We start from the raw sequence: 18,324 nt of genomic DNA, 5'->3' as shown, positions 1-18,324 counted from the left end.
TGCGCACTTCACTGTGAAATCGCCTAGCTTAATCATTTGTGTTAAATATCATCTTGAATGATTAAACAGGCTGGGGCTCTTCAGTAAAGCAAAGGCTGAGAGGTGACAGGATAAAGGTTTTAAAATTGTCAAGCTGTTTGGTAGGGTAGGCATAAGTTTGCAATTGTGGGGAGTCCAGGACAAGTGAACATGGATATAAGAAAGTGACAAAGTTATCCAATAAATAATTCAGAAGAAAATTATTTCCCTGGAGCATGGTTAGAATGCAAAGCTTGCTACCACACAGAGCAGTTGAAGGGACCAGCAAGGGATGTCTTGCTCAGTACATGAGGAATATGTTGTTTGCATGAGATGAGGCTTGTGCAGAGCATAAACTATCATGGACCAGTAGGGCTGAATGGACTGTTTCTGAGCTTGAAAGATCTTGGCCAGGATTCTCCCCTACCCAGCGGGCAGGGGGTCCCGGCATAATGGAGTGGCGTGAACCACTCCGGCATCGGGCCGCCGAGGGGGGGGCCCACCGACCGGCACGGTGCAATTCCCGCCCCCACTGAATCTCTGGTGGTGGAGAATTCGGGACATGGCGGGGGCAGGATTGAATCCGGCCCCCGTCGATTCTCCGACCCGGCGGGGGGGGGGTCAGAGAATCCCGCCCCTTGGAATTCCATATAAGCGTTTGCCTGAGCTGCCTTTGCATAGATTGAAAAAGTACACTCTGAAAAGAGACAAATATCGAGTTGATCCACAAAGGAGTACTGTTACAATAGAGGTTGGTTAGCTCAGTTGGCTGGATGGCTGGTTCATGATGTGGAGCGGTATCAACAGCGCAGGTTCAATTGCTTTACTGGCTGAGGTTATTCAACCTCAGCCTTCTCAACCTTGCCCCTCGCCTGAGGTGTGGCGATCCTCAGGTCAAATCACCACTAGTCAACTCTCTCACTAAGTCCCTCTCGGACTGTGGCGACATTTACATTTTTAATATGTAATGTTACATTATAACATTGGTGTTATAATATTGTACATGGGCAGTGAGACAACTCCTACTTAAGTAAGGCACCGAGCACACTTCTGGAAACGACTGTCCACAGAAAGGTATCTTTCCTGCAGTCTCAGGTACCTAGTGAGTGAATAGGCACCTGAGAACGCATGGCACCTTCTGCAGGCAGCTGAGGGAAGGGAAGGAAATAAATGGAATAGGAGTGTATCAGTGGTTGTCATTATTTCCTTTGAGTCAGATGTTCAAGTCCCACTGCCAGGTCCCAAATAGAATAATCAAAATTTGACACTTGACATAATATGGTCACGGTCGCATAGTGGGGGAAGCATGTTTAAAAATACCTGTCGATTTATCCTTGGTGTCCTGGCCATCATTTAAGCCTTGACCAAGTGTTCATTATGACATGTTCATAGTCTTTGAGGGAATAGTAACAAAGAATACCATTGAAACTGGCTGACTTGATGCTACTGTACTTTCTAACCTTCCCATGTCAATCAAATAAGTCCAGCAGAAGGTTTTTTTTTTAACCTCTCAGTAAAAGCTGTAGCCTATTTTTTTCAATAGTTGCAAGAGTTATACTGACCTTATCCACCCTTCAAAAGCATTTCTGTCCACTTGATGAATTTGTGACTCCCACGCTGTAGGTTAAGGTCCTGGCAGCAGCTAAAATGTTTGAATTCAGCAAAGAGTTTGAATCGCCCCGCGTGAGTCAAACCCATTCCCCCACCTGCAAAAATTGGATCAGTCAAAATAGAGCCCGGACTTCTGCATTCCGGTTCTGCCTGAATTCTGAAAGCTCCGCAGAGCCGGGAAGTTATCTGCAAGGAACCAGTCCTACATGTCAAAGGTACTTCAGTGGATGCTAATGGCTTTGGAACATCTTGTGGCAGTGAACGGTACTAAATTTGGAAACAAAATCAGAAAAGGCTGGACAATTTCAGCAGGTCTGAAAACAGTTGTGGAGAGAGAACGGAGCTAACATTTAACATTTCAAGAGTGGATGAAGTTTTCTTTCTACAGCTAATGAAAGTTTCATATGTAGTTCATACATAAATATATATTCAGTATGTATTCATTGATTACTACTTGAATATTATGTGACACATGGTTTAATTATTTTCTACCTGTGATAATAAAGAAAAAGATCTTAATTAAAAGAAGTGAAGATTCAATGCGATATTTCAGATTTTTGTATTGCATTTTTCGAGTTCATAAACTAATTATGTCCTTTATTTTTAAAGCAAACTTGTCCACGGGTTTAATTTCCTTGGCATTATCTCGTAAGAAAATAGCTTCATTTCAAACGGACGGGTTTCTCCGTCCGGCTGCACCAGATTTCTGATGTGGCGTTCCGTCGGGATTTTCCGTTTCGCCGGCTGCTCAATGGTGTTTCCCAATGTGGGGAGCCCCACGCCGTTGGGAAACCCTCGAACTGCTGGCAAAAAGGAGCATCCTGCCTGCGGAGAATTCAGCCCATTGGCTCTACTAACAACCCATATGAACAGTTGCTGACAATAGATAAACCCTCGAAACAAATCTAAATAGTGGAAAATCCTGCAGGACATACTGAATTTCAGCTATCTCGGACCCTGACTCATAACGATCTTCCCTGGGAATGAAAACAGAAGTTATCATGCAGAATTCTGCAGTAAGTCTGTTGTTTCCATTGGAGGTTAATGCCATCTTAATCAGGTAGGTGTTTAAGTGTGTGTCATGGATTTTCATTTGGGAACCATGGCTTCAAGATTCAGTTGAGTGAAAGCAGCAAACCACAGCAACAGAATTAATTGCAGCATCATCTATGGCATGCAGGCACTGGCCTTTTAATCTGAATAATCTGTTTCTGTGCTGTAAGCCCTCCTATTATGTAATGCGTGATCAGAGGCAGGATTTTCTGACCCCCCACTGGGTCGGAGAATCACCGGGGGCCGGTGTCACTCCCGCCCCCGGCGTGTCCCGAATTCTCCAGCACCGGAGATTCGGCAGGGGCGGGAATCACTCCGTGCCGGTCGGCGTGCCCCCCCTCCCCCCCAGCGATTCTCCGGCCTGTGATGGGCTGAAGTCCCGCCGCTGTCATGACTCTCCTGCCGGCGTGGATCAAACCACCTACCTTACTGGCGGGAGCAGGCGGCGCAGGCGGGCTCCGGAGTACCTCCGGGTGCCCCCTCGGTGGACTGGCCCGCGACCGGGGCCCACCGATCGGCAGGCGGGCCTGTGCCGTGGGGGCACTCTTTTCCTTCCGCCTTCACCATAGTCTTCACCATAGCGGAGGCGGAAGTCACCCCCCTCCCCTGCGCATGCGCGGGGATGACGTCAGCAGCCGCTGACGCTCTGGCGCATGCGGGGACTTCCACCGGCCGGCGAAGTCCCTTTGGCCCCGGCTGGCATGGCGCCAAAGGCCTTCCACGACAGCCAGCGGAGTGCCAACCACTCCGGCGCGGGCCTAGCCTCTCAATGTTTGGGCTTGGCCCCTAAAGGTACGGCGACTTCCGCACTTTTGGGGCGGCCTGACGCCGGAGTGGTTCAAGCCACTCCATCACGCCGGGACCCCTCGCCCCACCAGGTAGGGGAGAATTCCGGCCCAGATCCAGCATGTGAGAACAAAGTTAACTTTACTACCCCTCTTGGGAGATATTTTCCAATTTTGCTGCTATCAACAAATTTGTTTGTGTCCCTTTGAAGATTGAGGAAACTTAGAACTGACCACAAGTATCACTTGGTATTGTATTATAACCTTAAGTGACTGTTTTGTGCACATAATGGCTTTGGCAAATGTGAAATATTATCTGTGTGGAGTTTGCGCTTTCTCTCGTGTCTGCATGGGTTTCCTCTGGGTGCTCCGGTTTCCTCCCAAAGTCCAAAGATATACAGGTTAGGTGGATTGTCCTTCCAAAATGTACGTTACTGCATGTGAGGTGAAAGGGTTACAGGAATCGGTTGGGGAAGTGGGATAGGGTGGGAGTGCTCTTTCAGAGGGTCGCTGCAGACACGATGGGTCGAATAGCCTCCTTCTGCACCGAAGGGAATTTTTAAAAAAAGCAATGTAGATTGAAGGCCTCACTAACGAAAGCCAATAAAATGTTTTTTTTTGCCCAAAGCGATGATTTAGCAGAAATGTTTTTCTAGCTTCTCAGTTTCGCTTCCCATGTGGTCCTGTCTAGATGACCCTGCTCCTAATTTATGCGTTGTTGAGTTGCACAGGTATCCTCTAAGCCAAGATGCTCAGTGAACACCGTATTGTAAGATACCCCCCATGACCTGTTCAGACGTTTGAAGTGCTGATTCCAGATGCCTATAGCGTGTTTCAGAGTGATCCTTGTTGCATTGATTTATTTATGAAACCTGTCGGGGATAGGCATGTCTCCCAGGAGCTATCTATGCATTCCTCATTCCCTGTCAAAGAATCCAGGCATGGTGGATTGCATCAATATGACAACATTATTACTGCTGACTGGGACTCGGGCATTTCCCTGCATGGCCGAGTTTTGATTGGCACAGCCGACCTGTTTTTTGAAGGGGTGGAAGCTTCCATGGTTCACAAAGATCCCGTGGGATGATGTTGAGGGCCTGTAAGACCAGACGAGTACTGTCAGTCCTAGACTTTGAGGAACCCTGCCATATATTTGGACAAAATCAGTGGTCCCACTCTGCTGCTGCCTGACTCAAAGAGAAGTGACGGACTTCTTTCACTCAGCAAGTCCTGCATCATCAATCTATGGACTGCAGATTGTCTGAGGTCGTCGGAGGCGCTTGGGTTGTATTGATTATGCAACAGTTAAAGGCGAATGTTATCCCGAGGAGCAGTGAAACTGTCATCTCTTCCAGGAAAGGGTGCAACTTTGTCATTACCTTCCTCATTATAGATAGTCATAGATGTTTACAGCATGGAAACAGGCCCTTCGGCCCAGCTTGTCCATGCCACCCAGTTTCTGTCACCAAGCTAGTCCCACTTGCCCGCATTTGGCCCATATCCCTCCATACTCTCCCTGCCCATGTAATGTTTAACTGTTTTTTAAAGGAAAAAATTGTACCCACCTCTACGACTGCCTTCTGTTCCAAATGCTCACCACCCTCTGTGTGAAGGCATTTGCCTTCTGGTCCCTTTTGCATCTCTCCCCTCACCTTAAACCTATGCCCTCTAGTTTTAGTAGTTCTAGACTCCTCTACCTATTATTATCTGAAAAAAAGATTTCCTCTGCCACTCCAGACCTGGGGCGGAATTCGCCCGGGGCCGGCCGAATCGCGTCCCGTCGGGGTCCTGGTAGGGGGGAGGGGGGCGATTGGACCCCAGGGGGTGTCCCCACGGTGGCCTGGCCAGCGATCGGAGCCCACCGTTCGGCGGGCGGACCAGTGCCGCGGGGGCACTCTTTTTCTTCCGCCGCCGCCACGGCCTCCACCATGGCGGAGGCAGAAAAGACCCCCCCTACTGCGCATGCGCCGGGATGACGTCAGTGGCCGCTGACGCTCCAGCGCATGCGCGGCCTCACGCCGGCCGGCGAAGTCCTTTCGGCCTGCCATTTGCGCCGACTGCCAGGGCGGGGCGGGCCGCTCGCGCCGGCCGGCGGGGAGCCAAAGGCTGCTCGCGCCGGTAGGCGGGGCACCAACCCCTCCGGCACGGCCTACCCCCTAAAGGTGCGGAGAATACCCCGCCGGGTAGGGGAGAATACCGCCCCTGGTCACTGACCAAGCGTTTTGAATCATTACTGTCGATCCCTGATACAAACCTCCCTGTTTTATACCCCTGCTATCCATTCTTTTCATCCTCCAAATGACGCAGAAGGAGTGGAATATCCAGGAGATTATCCTTTATGAACATTAAAATCCAGCCACAGAGTCAAAACACTGAGACAGGAAGCCTCATGAATTAAGCAAATAGCTTCTCCCCCTCAAAGGAGAAAGCAGCCTGTGGTAATCCAGGACTATGGCGACTTTACCTTTGTGGGCAGCACGGTAGCATAGTGGTTAGCACTGTTGCTTCACAGCTCCAGGGTTCCAGGTTCGATTACCGGCTTGGGTCACTGTGCGGAATCTGCACGTTCTCCCCGTGTGTGCTCCGGTTTCCTCCCACAGTCCAAAGATGTGCGGGTTAGGTGGATTGGCCATGCTAAATTGCCCCTTAGTGTCCAAGAAAAACGTTAAGTGGGGGATACTGGGTTACGGAGATAGGGTAGATACGTGGCTTTCAGTCGGGTGCTCTTTGTAATGGCAGGTGCAGACTCGTTGGGCCGAATGGCCTCCTTCTGCACTGTAAATTCTATGGTTCTGTGATAGAAATTAGCACTGTAAATCACAAACAAAAACAGGCACCGGCAGCATCTGTGAACCGAAAACAGGGCTAATAATTCAGTTTGATGATCTTTTTTAGAACTGCAAAAAGATAGGGGTACAGTGGCTTTTAGACAAGCGTAGAGGCAGAGATGTTTGATGGATGGTGTGGGGTGGGGGAGGGGTGGTGTGTGGATGGTGGTTGTTATATTGCGAGGCAATCTATGAGACAGTTTTGAAACACAAAAGATGTTTTTTCAAAGAAGGTGAACTATGGAAACTGGACGGCACAACGAATGCACAGGTCTTGTACCCACGACACCCGAGCTAGCTCTGGCCAAGCTTCAATGGCCAGAATTGCACCTAAACTCCTGATACACTCACATTCACGCGCTGCGTCCTCATAGCCTCTAGGCCTCCCGTGGTCCACAAAGTATCACTCCTTAAAGGGGCCATTCTCCCACATTCGTCCCCTCTTAAGTTCCATTACAGAAACAGAAAATCTCTTATTTGAAGAGTTACAGTTCAGGAGCTTAAAACAAAGTTCAAAATGTAAGTCTATCAGGTGACTTCCCATCTCCTGCCAAACATCTTAACTTGGCCACTGGCTCTTCCAGATAGGGACCTGTGTTGAATTCATACTGTATTGTAATTCATACTGTATTGTATTGCATAGCATTATGTCCTTGTGGGCTCTGTGTGTGAGCCGTTGCGCGGCTCTGCCCATAGAGGGAGGTGAGGAGCTTGTACAGGGCTCCACCCTTGGCTCCGCCCATGGCTCCGCCCATTTGCAGTTTAGCGACTCTAAAAATCGACCCCCCTCCACTCTTCGCTAACCTAACGGCTAACTGTAAACCAGTAGCCACTCGCAGCAGGCGGTACAGCCTGCAGGATAGAGTATTCATCAGAGCCGAAGTCCAGCGGCTCCTACGTGAGGGAGTCATAGAGGCCAGTAACAGCCCCTGGAGAGCTGGTCGTCAAGACCGGGGAAAAGTTCCGGATGGTGGTTGATTACAGCCAGACCATTAACCGGTTCGCGCACCTCGATGTGTACCCCCTCCCCAGAATTGCAGACATGGTCAATCAGATCACCCAGTACCGCATATTCTCCACGGTGGATCTGAGGTCTGCTTACCACCAGCTCCCAATCCGCCCGGAGGACCGCCACTACACGGCGTTCGAGGCAGATGGCTGCCTCTTCCATTTCCTCCGGGTCCCCTTTGGCATCACGAATGGGGTCTCGGTGTTCCAACGAGCAATGGACCGAATGGTGGACCAGTACGGGCTGCGGGCCACGTTTCCGTACTTGGACAATGTCACCATTTGCGGCCATGACCAGCAGGACCACGATGCGAACCTCCACCGATTTCTCCAAACCGCCCAGAAACTCAATCTCACCTACAATAAGGAGAAATGCGTTTCTCCTTACTGGAGGGTCCCCCAGTATGCGGACAAAGCCCGCCCACTATTTAAGGCCACACTCTTCCCACTGTCAGCTGAGGCCCGCCAGGCCTTCAACTGCATCAAGGAGGACATCGCCAAGGCTGCCATGCGGGCGGTGGATGAATCCATCCCCTTTCAGGTGGAGAGCGACGCCTCAGCGGTCGCTCTCGCTGCCACTCTGAATCAGGCAGGGAGACCAGTCGTCTTCTTCTCCCGAACCCTCTCCGCTTCGGATCTTCGACACTCCTCAGTCGAAAAAGAAGCTCAAGCCATTGTGGAAGCCGTACGGCACTGGAGGCACTACCTCGCAGGTAGGAGGTTCACCCTCATCACCGACCAAAGATCGGTTGCCTTCATGTTCTACAACTCGCAAAGGGGCAAAATAAAAAATGATAAAATCTTGCGGTGGAGGATCGAACTCTCCACCTATAATTCCGATATCGTATATCGACCGGGGAAGCTCAACGAACCCCCAGATGCCCTGTCCTGCGGCACATGCGCGAGCGCGCAAGACGACCGCCTGAAGTCTATCCACAATGACCTCTGCCACCCGGGGGTCACCCGGCTCGCCCACTACGTCAAAGCCCGAAATCCGCCTTTCTCCACCGAGGAGGTGAAAGCCATCACCAGGGATTGCCTGATCTGCGCGGAGTGCAAACCGCACTTCTATAGACCAGACAAGGCCCACCTGGTAAAGGCTTCCCGGCCCTTTGAACGCCTGAGCATCGATTTCAAAGGGCCACTCCCCTCGACCAATCGAAATGTGTACTTTCTTAACGTCATCGACGATTTCTCCCGCTTCCCCTTTGCTATCTCATGCCTCGATATGACCTCCCACACAGTCATCAGAGCCCTGTACAGTGTCTTCACCCTGTTCGGTTTCCCCAGCTACGTACACAGCGACAGGGGTTCGTCCTTTATGAGCGACGAGCTCCGTCAGTACCTGCTCGAAAAGGGCATTGCCTCGAGCAGGACTACCAGCTACAACCCCAGGGGGAATGGGCAGATGGAGAGGGAGAACACGACGGTCTGGAAGACCGTCCTACTGACCCTACGGTCCAGGAATCTCCCGACCTCCCACTGGCAGGAGGTCCTCCCCGACGCGTTCCATGTAATTAGGTCCCGCCTATGTACCGCCACCAACCAGACCCCATCACGAACGATTATTTGTTTTCCCTAGAGGCAATACCACGGGGGCTTCGCTCCCATCCTGGTTGAGGACACCGGGCCAGGTTCTCCTCTGGAAGCACGTCCGGACACAGAAAATGGACCCTCTAGTAGAGAGAGTGCTACTGCTTCACTCGAACCCCCACTACGCCTTCATTGAATACCCCGACGGCCGTCAGGACACCGTTTCCCTCTGGGACCTGGCGCCTGCAGGATCCACCACCACCACCACCACTGCCGAGGTACCCCACACACTACACCCAACCAACCCCCCACGCCTATAGGTTCCCTGCCCACGCCCTGCGTCCCCACGCCTATAGGTTCCCTGCCCATGCTCTGCGACCCTGCGCCTATAGGTTTCCTGCGCCCCCCTTCGCCCGTCGCACCGGTCAGGAATGAAGCTCGGACCGAAACACCCACAGAGTCCACCCTCATACCCGCAACGACCGTCACCACCCAGCCACCCAAAGAGGCTGCAAACCGGTGCTCCGCCGATCCCAAAGGATGACTTGGCCACCGGACCGGCTCAACTTGTAGACCCGTCACCCCCGCCGGACTTGATTTTTTTACAGGGGGTGAATGTGGTGAATTCACTGTATTGTAATTCACACTGTATTGTATTGCATAGTATTATGTCCTTGTGGGCTCTGTCTGTGAGCAGTTGCGCGGCTCTGCGCATAGGGGGAGATGAGGAGCTTGTACAGGGCTCCACCCGTGGCTCCGCCCATGGCTCCACCCATGGCCCCTCCCACTACCGGAAGTATAAAGTGCTGCAGCCGTGAGCCTGCTCTCAGTTCTTCTGGTCTCAGGCAGGCTCAGTTGTAAGACTATTAAAACCACAGTTTACTTCCAATCGTGTTCCGAGTGAATTGATGGTCACATCAGGAGAATCTGAGTCTCCAGCAGTGGCAGGCGGCACGGTGGCACAGTGGTTAGCACTGCTCCCTTACAGCCTTACAGCGGGTTCGATTCCGACCTTGGGTGACTATCTGTGCAGAATTTGCACATTATCCCCGTGTCTGAGTGGGTTGCCTTCGGATGCTCTGGTTTCCTCTTACAGTCCAAAGATATGCAGATTAGGTGGATTGGGCATGCTAAATTTCCCTTAGTGTCCAAAACATTTAGGTGGAGTTATTGGGTTAAGGTAATAGGGTGTACGTGTGGACTCAAGTAGGGAGCTCTTTCCAAGGGCTGGTGCAGACTTGATGGGCCAAATGGCCTCCTTCTGCACTGTAAAATCTATGATTCTATGGTCATGGTAAATTGCCCCAAAGTGTCCAAAGTTACTGGGGTTACACTGTTAGAGCGGGGGATTTTTCTCCACAGTGATTTATGGTAACTGGGCAGATTGCTGTTGGCACAATATTGGTATGGATGCCGTCTCCAATATCTTCGGTGCCTCTACAGTATAGGTGGCGAAGGTAAGGCAGAGTATTGCTGAGGTTCTCAGCCCTCCCTGGAGATAACTAAATGTTTGCTCACCCACTATATGTCAGTTGCCCCTGTATCGACCTCCATTTTGAGTGGAGGCCATTGACAACTAGGCTGATCTCCGTGGAGGGTGTTATACTTAATCTCACCAGATTAAGATTGTGTACTTCTGATGTTTCTTGAGGGTCTTCCTCAAACGTATTGACTGGAGTCGCCGTCGTTTTTTGGGGGAGCTTGAATTAGTCTGTCTGCCTCTGCACCTGGCTTGCAAACAGCCTTTCTTATAACATCTGAAACAGCTGAATTCTTGCAACCTGCATCTGTCCTTGGAGTGTTTTCCCTGACAACGGTAACAAATCTCTCAGCTTTGTGACTGCCTGTTACTTTTCTTCTTTTCAGGCCCCACAGCTCCCTCACTTCAGCAACCTCGAGTGGCCGCCGCTTTTGGCCATAACTGGATTACTTCTGTCTGCACACTTTGCAATTCAAAAGTGCTCTGCTCAGTGCTTTCAGTCGCTTGAGCCAACTCAACCACCTTGTCCAAGGATATCTTGCTTTCAGCCAGCAACGTCTTCTGAATATTGAAGTTGTTAATCCCGCAGACCAACCGGTCATGCAGCATGTCACTGAGAGAAGTACAAAATGGACAAAGTTCAGACTTCTGTCAAAGTCTGGCAGGGAAAGCAGGTATCATTTCACCTACACCTCTGATGGCTGTATGAAACTTGTATCTCTGCATAATGGTGGAGGGTCGGGGGTTATAATAGTTCCTCACTAACTGCACCAATTGATCAAATGACTCAGATTCTGGAACCTCCAGAAATGTTAAACATCACACGAGGTTGTATGCTTGTGGACCACAAACAGTAAGTCATATTACTTTTGTTTTTTCCTCTGCTGTTATTTAATCGGCAGTGAAAAATTATCGAAGCCTTCTGAACATTCTGACCTGCTACTTAGAGACGCGTTTGTTACAGGCATAGGGTCGGCCTACATCCGCCAGCGACTCTTAGAAGGGGCTACCCTCAACCTCGTGGCGACCAAGAAACTAGCACTCTCGCTCACGGTCGCCTCGCGCAATTTTCAAGCGTATGCCCCGACCACGCAACCCACCCCTCCTCATACTTGCCAGCCCACATGGGATTCGGTGTGGGCTGGCATGATGGATACAGAACTGGCTCGGTTACAGAAGACAGAGGGTAGCGGTGGAAGAGTGTTTTTCAGAATGGAGATGTGTAGCTATCGGTGTTCCGCAGGGATCAGTGCTGGGACGTCTGTTATTTGTAGTATATATAAATGATCTGGAGGGAACTGTGGGTGGTTTGATTTGTAAGTTTGCGGATGACACGAAGATTGGCGGAGTTGCTGATAATGCCGAGGATTGTAGGAGGATGCAACAGGATATAGATAGATTGGAGACTTGGGCACAGAAATGGCAGATTGACAAATGCGAGGTGATGCATTTTGGAGGATCAAATCTAGGTGTGAATTACACAGTAAATGGCAGAACCCTTATGAACGTTAAGATGCAGAAGGATCTGGACATTCAGGTCCACAGTTCCCTAAAAGTAGCAACACAGGTGGCCAAGGTGATTAAGAAGGCATATGGCATACTTGCCTTCATCAGCTGGAGCATTGAATACAGGAGTTGCGAAACCATGTTGAAGCTGTATAAAATCTTGGTTCGGCTGCATTTGGAGTATTGTGTGCAGCTCTGGGGCAAAATTCTCCGACCCCCAGCAGGGTCGGAGAATCAGCTGGGGCCGCCGAAAATCCCGCCCCGCCGTGGTAGAGATTCTCCGTCACCCGGGAAGTGGCGGCGGCGGAATCTCGCCAATCCGATCGGGGAGGCCCCTGCGGTGATTCTCCGGCCCGGATGGGCCGCAGTCCTGCTGCTGGGAGGCCTCTCCCGCCGCCGAGGTTTGAACCATCTCTGGAACGGCGGGATCAGCGGCGCGAGCGGGCCCCGGGGTCCTGGGGGGGGGGTGGGGGGCGATCGAACCCCGGGGGGTGCCCCCACGGTGGCCTGGCCCGTGATCGGGGCCCCCCGCTCAGACTCCGGGCCAGTGCCCTGGGTGCACTATTTCTCCTCCGCGGCCGCCACAGCCTTCGCCATGGCGGAAGGGAAACCCACATCGCGCATGCGCCGACCGGCGAAAGCCTTTCGGCCAGCCCCGCTGCCGGGGGCGCCGGTTTTTTGCGGCAGTCTTCTGGTGCCAACCGCTCCGGCGCGGGGCTGGCCCCCAAAGGTGGGGAGAATTCCCCTGAGTGGTTGGCGCCACTCCCCTACGCCGGGACCTTCCATCTTGCCGGGTAGGGGAGAATCCCGCCCCTGGTCACCACATTATCAGAAGGGTGTGGAAGCTTTGGAGAGAGTGCAAAGAAGGTTCACTAGGATATTACCTGGTCTCGAGGGTGTTGGCTATGAAGAGACGTTAAGTAAACTAGGATTGTTTTCACTGGAAAGATAGAGGCTGAGGGGGAGACCTGATAGAGGTCTAGAAAATTATGAGAGGCAGAGACAGGGTGGATAGTCAGAGGCTTTTTCCAAGGGTGGAAGTGTCAATTACAAGTATTGCCCCTTAAAGGGGCCACACTGCCGCAGTAGGTGGAGACCAGAATGGAAGATCTGTGACAGGTGAACAGCAGACGGGATTACATGACAAAGGGGAAGTTGTACAAGTGGAGAGGAATGGGGCAATTCAAGAACCAAATGGGAAGGCAGAATCAAAACAAAACCAAAACAATAAACTCCTGCTTGACATTCTGAGATCCTCCTTTAAATGCTGACTTACCAGCGTCTCAAAATTTTCTGATGTGGAAGTATAACGTTAGGTCGGTGATTTATTGATTTCTCCTCTCTCCTGTCAGCCTGATATCTTGAAGGTACATTGAACTGGGCTGTGCTCCCAGCAAGCATCTTCATTCAGAAAGCACGGACAAGCAAATTGGGCATGTTGGTCAGCATGCCTGCTTCGCTGATCCATGCTCCTATTGTGAGATTCCCTGCCACTGCCATGTATTTTGTCTCCGTTTGTTGTTGATCCTCTACTGATGACCCTGCTGAGCTTGGCAGCTCGCTATATTTGAAAAGCTCAATTGGAAATGTCAGCTGCCAAAGTTGATTCGAACCCAAATCTGTCGGTTCGCTGAGCATACATTAAAAGTGTATCCCTCGGATAGTTTGTTGCTTGTATCGAGTTTCAACTTTCTGGAAACCTTGGCATGTGCTAAACGCCATGCTAAAAAGGGAACATATCTGTGCTCTAAATGCCTTTAGGGCAAAGCTCTCCCTCCCTAAGATCTTCCCTGCAGTGGTTTTAAAGATTTCTTGGACCCGAATGGAAGTTTCCTTATGTGACATACATGCATGTGGAAAACTGATAATTCAGGACGTCATTCAACTAAATGGGAACAAAGTCCCGTAGCTCACAGCACGGAGAAACACAAGGCTACAACAATGACTCGCGTTTGAAAAGGGGCCTCAACAGGGAATGCGCAGCTGTGGCCGTACATAGCCGCTTGCCGGAACCCCTCAGTGTAGCGAGAGATTGGGACGCCATTTTTAAATGACGCACCGATCTCCGAGGCCCAAGAAGCGACGCTCGGCCTCCCCCAAGCCCCAATGCACTGTGGGAAAGGCCCCAGCAACCTGACCCCCGTATCCCCCTCCTCCCCAAACACCAGCATGTGGCACTCCCAGCCGTATTGCACCCATGCAAAAAAATGCCAGCTTGGCACTTTGGTAGTGCAAACTTTGGCAGTGCCAGGCTGGCACCCAGTTGTCACTGCCAAGATGCAAGTCTGGCACTGCCAAGGTGCCTGGTTGGCAGTGCCAAAGTGCCCAGGTGGCACCAGCAGTGCCTGGCCACCACCCGGCCCAAAAGAGACCCTGGGGGTCTCTAATCCCATGGGAGAACCCTACAAGTACCATTCTCTCTGGTCCCTGTATGTGGAGACCAGTACTGAATGGCGCTTGCCAAAGGTCTCCAAGACACAGGAGATCTATCTCCACAGCTCGGGTACCTCGGGAATCTGCACATTAAAGTGTGATCGACTGTCTCGCTTTAATATGCAGATTTACTGAATGGTGATCGCGAGGTGTTGCGAGCCGGGTAGAATCCGGGAACGTGCTCAGCCGGCTTCTATTGGCCACACTGCGCCGCGGTGTGCTGCCCTTGGAGCGCAGCATGGCCGATTGATCAATTGAGCACTTTTGAAGTATTGTTACTATTGCAATATTGGAAACAAGGGAGCCAACTTACACAAAGAAAGGTCCCACAAATAATGCCAGCACGTCCAGAAAACCTGTATTAACAAATGTTAATTTAGGAATAAATATTGACCTAGACGCCAGGGAGGACTAATCTCCTCTTTTATGAAACATTGCCATGGAGTAATTTCCATGTTTATCTACACGGTCAGCTGGTGAAAAACGCAGGAATATTTAAGTTATATCAAAGGAGAATACATAATAAATAGAAAGAGCTTGGTACAAAAAGATGCCATATTAATTGAGACTGGATTCAAACGGTGGACAGTATATTTTCTCAAAATAATTCTTTGGATGTGAGTTTGTTGCAGCGTTATTAGATCAACACACTACTGCTCAACCTGTGTGGATATGTTTGTGCCGACACAGAAAGATGGACAGATGGAGACACAGATCACATTTGCAGGATTTCATTCTGCTCCGCGCAGAATGACCTGGCTACCCAAGCTTTATAGCAAGATTTTCATAATTCACTTCACACACAGGCAGGTGTTAAATTACTTATCTAATGCAGCAGCTCACTGTTTCTCATCAGCTGAAAATGGCAAAAGATTCATATCAGTCCTGATGGGGACCTGCAGCTTTGCAGCTGAGCGGAACATGGGTGTCTGGGGTAATTTCTTAATTTGGAAACACTGCTGGAGAAAGTAAGATTCCACTATTTATACAGGGCTGCAGAGAACAATCCAATTGCAGATTCGCAATAAATGTCAACTTGTTGTTCAGTACGGACATGGTGACTTAAAGAGACAGATGAATGCACTACAGGATTAATACTGAGCCGCGGAATTATTAGGAGACTGAATCTCAAGAAGCCAGCAGTTCAGTAACATCAATCTGTGCTTGCCGAGACGCGCAAGATACACAAGGATCAGAGATACACACACACAAGCACTTATGATGTGACATGCACCCAGACATGCGATGCATGACACACAGCCACACAGACACAATGGGCAGAATCTAATCCAGACTATGGGGGTCTCACCCGTTGGCTAGAGAACCAGCAAGAGCCATGCATCACCTTATTCCACAGTTGCTGGCTACTGATGGGCCTTGCCCAGGATTAAAGACCCCAGGAGTGGAAATTGTAGCATAAGGGTCTGGCACATAAAGGGTTAATGTGAAATTGAGTAGGGTATCATCCACACAGTGATGTGCACAATGTAAGAGTTCTTCCTGTTTATTTCCTTTGTTCCCATTCGTTTTATTTTATTATTTTGGCATGTGGACCCAGAATCGGAATGTACTTTGAAGGAGAAGATTCAAAGTTGAAACAGCCTGCTTGTCAGGACATTGTGTTCCCAGGTTTTGTTTTTGGATAGGAGAAGTCAGTCTCCTCGGCACTTAGTGGATCTTAGTAACCTGGGGCGCAATTCTCCCATCGGGAGACTAAGTCCCGACGCCTGAGTGAAAACCGGAGTGTTTCACTCCGGCGTCGGAACCCGCTCCCACAGCCCCCTATTCTCCCACCTCCGGGGGGGGGGGGGGGGGGGGCGAGGAGCGGCGTCGCGTCATTTACGTGCGCCGGGCCTTGGCGCCGCGTAAAAGCAGCGCCGCGTAAATGACGCGGCCGGCGCTGCGTAAATGACATCACCTGCGCATGCGCGGGTTGGTCGGTGCCAACCCGAACATGCCTGGCTGCCTTCCTCCCGAGGCCGCCCCGCAAGAAGATGTCGGACGGATCTTGCGCGGCGGCGGAGGAAAGGAGGACCTCCTTCAGAGAGGCCGGCCCGCCGATCGGTGGGCACTGATCGCGGGCCAGACGCCTTTTGTGCCCCCCCCCCCCCGGTGCAGGAACCCTCCTCCCCCTCCATAGGCCCCCCCCCCCAGCATTCCCACGCAGTTCCCGCCGGCAGCGACCAGGTATCGACGGCGCCGGCGGGAACCTGTTGTGTTGGGCAGGCCGCCAGGCCCATCCGGGCCGGAGAATCGGCGCTCGCCTTTAGCAAACGGCGAGCGGCGATTCTCCCAGCGGCCAGCCGTGATTCTTACCGCGCCGGTTTGGGGGGGGGGGATGCGAGAATCGCGTGCGGGCGTCGGGGCGGCGTGGCCGGACACGCGCGGCGCCCCGACGATTCTCCAACCCGGCGTGGGGGGGGGGGGGAGAATCCCGTCCCTGGTTTAGAGGGACTCGGATTGATTGGTTGGCTGGCAACCGGTGTGTTGGCCTGGGACATTGTGCTGCCTGATGCTTTCGGAGAGAACTTGGCCTTAGACCTAGGTTTAGACCTTGAAATTGAGAGGAAAAGTCCCCCCCCCCCCCTTTCTCTCCAGCTTGCTGAAGTGGAAGAACTGCTCTATTGTTCTGAAAGCAGTGGGTGCCCAGCACATCTTCTGCTGTGAACCTGGAATGGTGCTGAGTCTGCAGAGAAAATAGACAACCTTACCAGAGAAAACCATCTCAAGCCTAGCAGGAAAAAAGCCTGAGCTTCAGAAAGACACTGACTAGAATCCATCCCAATGCATCAAAGATCCTTATTCTGTTATTTTGTCAATATTTTCTTTACCTGTCCACCACCCTCCCACCCGTCTGTGTTGTTTTTCTGTGTGTGTGTGTATAGAGAGTGGGGTTAGTTAGGAAGCGGGGGGTGGGGGGCTGCTGTTAGATACTCAGCTCATTTTCTGTTTGTTTAATTACCATGCTGCACATAATAATATGTGACTTGTGTTAAAGTTACAAAACTGGGGCGAAATTCTCCGACCCTGAAAATCCGGCCTCGGGAAGTGGCGGTGGCGGGAATCTCGCCACTCCGACCGGCGAGGCCCCTGCGGTGATTCTCCGGCCTGGATGGGCCGAAGTCCCGCTGCTGGGAGGCCTCTCCCGCCGCCGAGGTTTGAACCACCTCTGTAACGGCGGGATCAGCGGCGCGAGCGGGCCCCCGGGGTCCTGGGGGGAGCGGGAGGCGATCGAACCCCGGGGGGTGCCCCCACGGTGGCCAGGCCTTCAATCGGGGCCCCCCGCTCAGACTCCGGGCCAGTGCCCTGGGGGCACTATTTCTCTTCCGCGGCCGCCACGGCCTTCGCCATGGCGGAAGGGAAACCCACATCGCGTATGCGCCGGTAGTGACGTCAGCGGCAGCTGGCCACTGACGTCACCGCCGGCGCATGCGCCGACCGCCGAAAGCCTTTCAGCCAGCCCCGCTGCCGGGGGCGCAGGTTTTTTGCGCCCGTCTTCTGGTGCCAACCGCTCCGGCGTGGGGCTGTCCCCCAAAGGTGGGGAGAATTCCCCACCTTTGGGGAGGCCCGGCCTCTGAGTGGTTGGCGCCACTCCCCTACTCCGGGACCCTCCGTCACGCCGGGTAGGGGAGAATCCAGCCCCTGGTGACTGAAGTTTACTGGGCTTAACCAAGGACCTTGGGTATTTTAAATAAAATTTAATTTCACTTGTGTTGCAACTTTGGGTCAGCTGGGGCAGGAATTGACCACACACTAACCCAGGGTGTCATGACAACATGCAAGCATGGTGACAACTCTTAGCTTTAACCTTTTAATGTATATGTGTACATAGTTCTTGGCATTAATAAATACATACAAGTAACCTGCTGAAGACAACAAAGAGTTCATTAAGACCAACCAAATTGTACCCAACATTGCACAGCATGGTGGCAGTGAATGGGAAATCCCCAAACCTTGCAAAATTGCAGAAAAAACTGAAAATCTTGCAAGACTGAAGAAAAACTCAAAGAAGCAATCTGACCTGAAGAAAAGCTTGAGGAGCAGGCATGTCGCAGTAAATCACCAGGAC

The sequence above is a fragment of the Scyliorhinus canicula genome, chromosome 14 (genome assembly GCF_902713615.1).
Source record: "Scyliorhinus canicula chromosome 14, sScyCan1.1, whole genome shotgun sequence".
In the NCBI taxonomy this organism is placed as follows: Eukaryota; Metazoa; Chordata; class Chondrichthyes; order Carcharhiniformes; family Scyliorhinidae; genus Scyliorhinus; species Scyliorhinus canicula.
The sequence above is the reverse complement of the archived record's forward strand: the minus strand, read 5'-3'. Positions refer to the sequence as shown.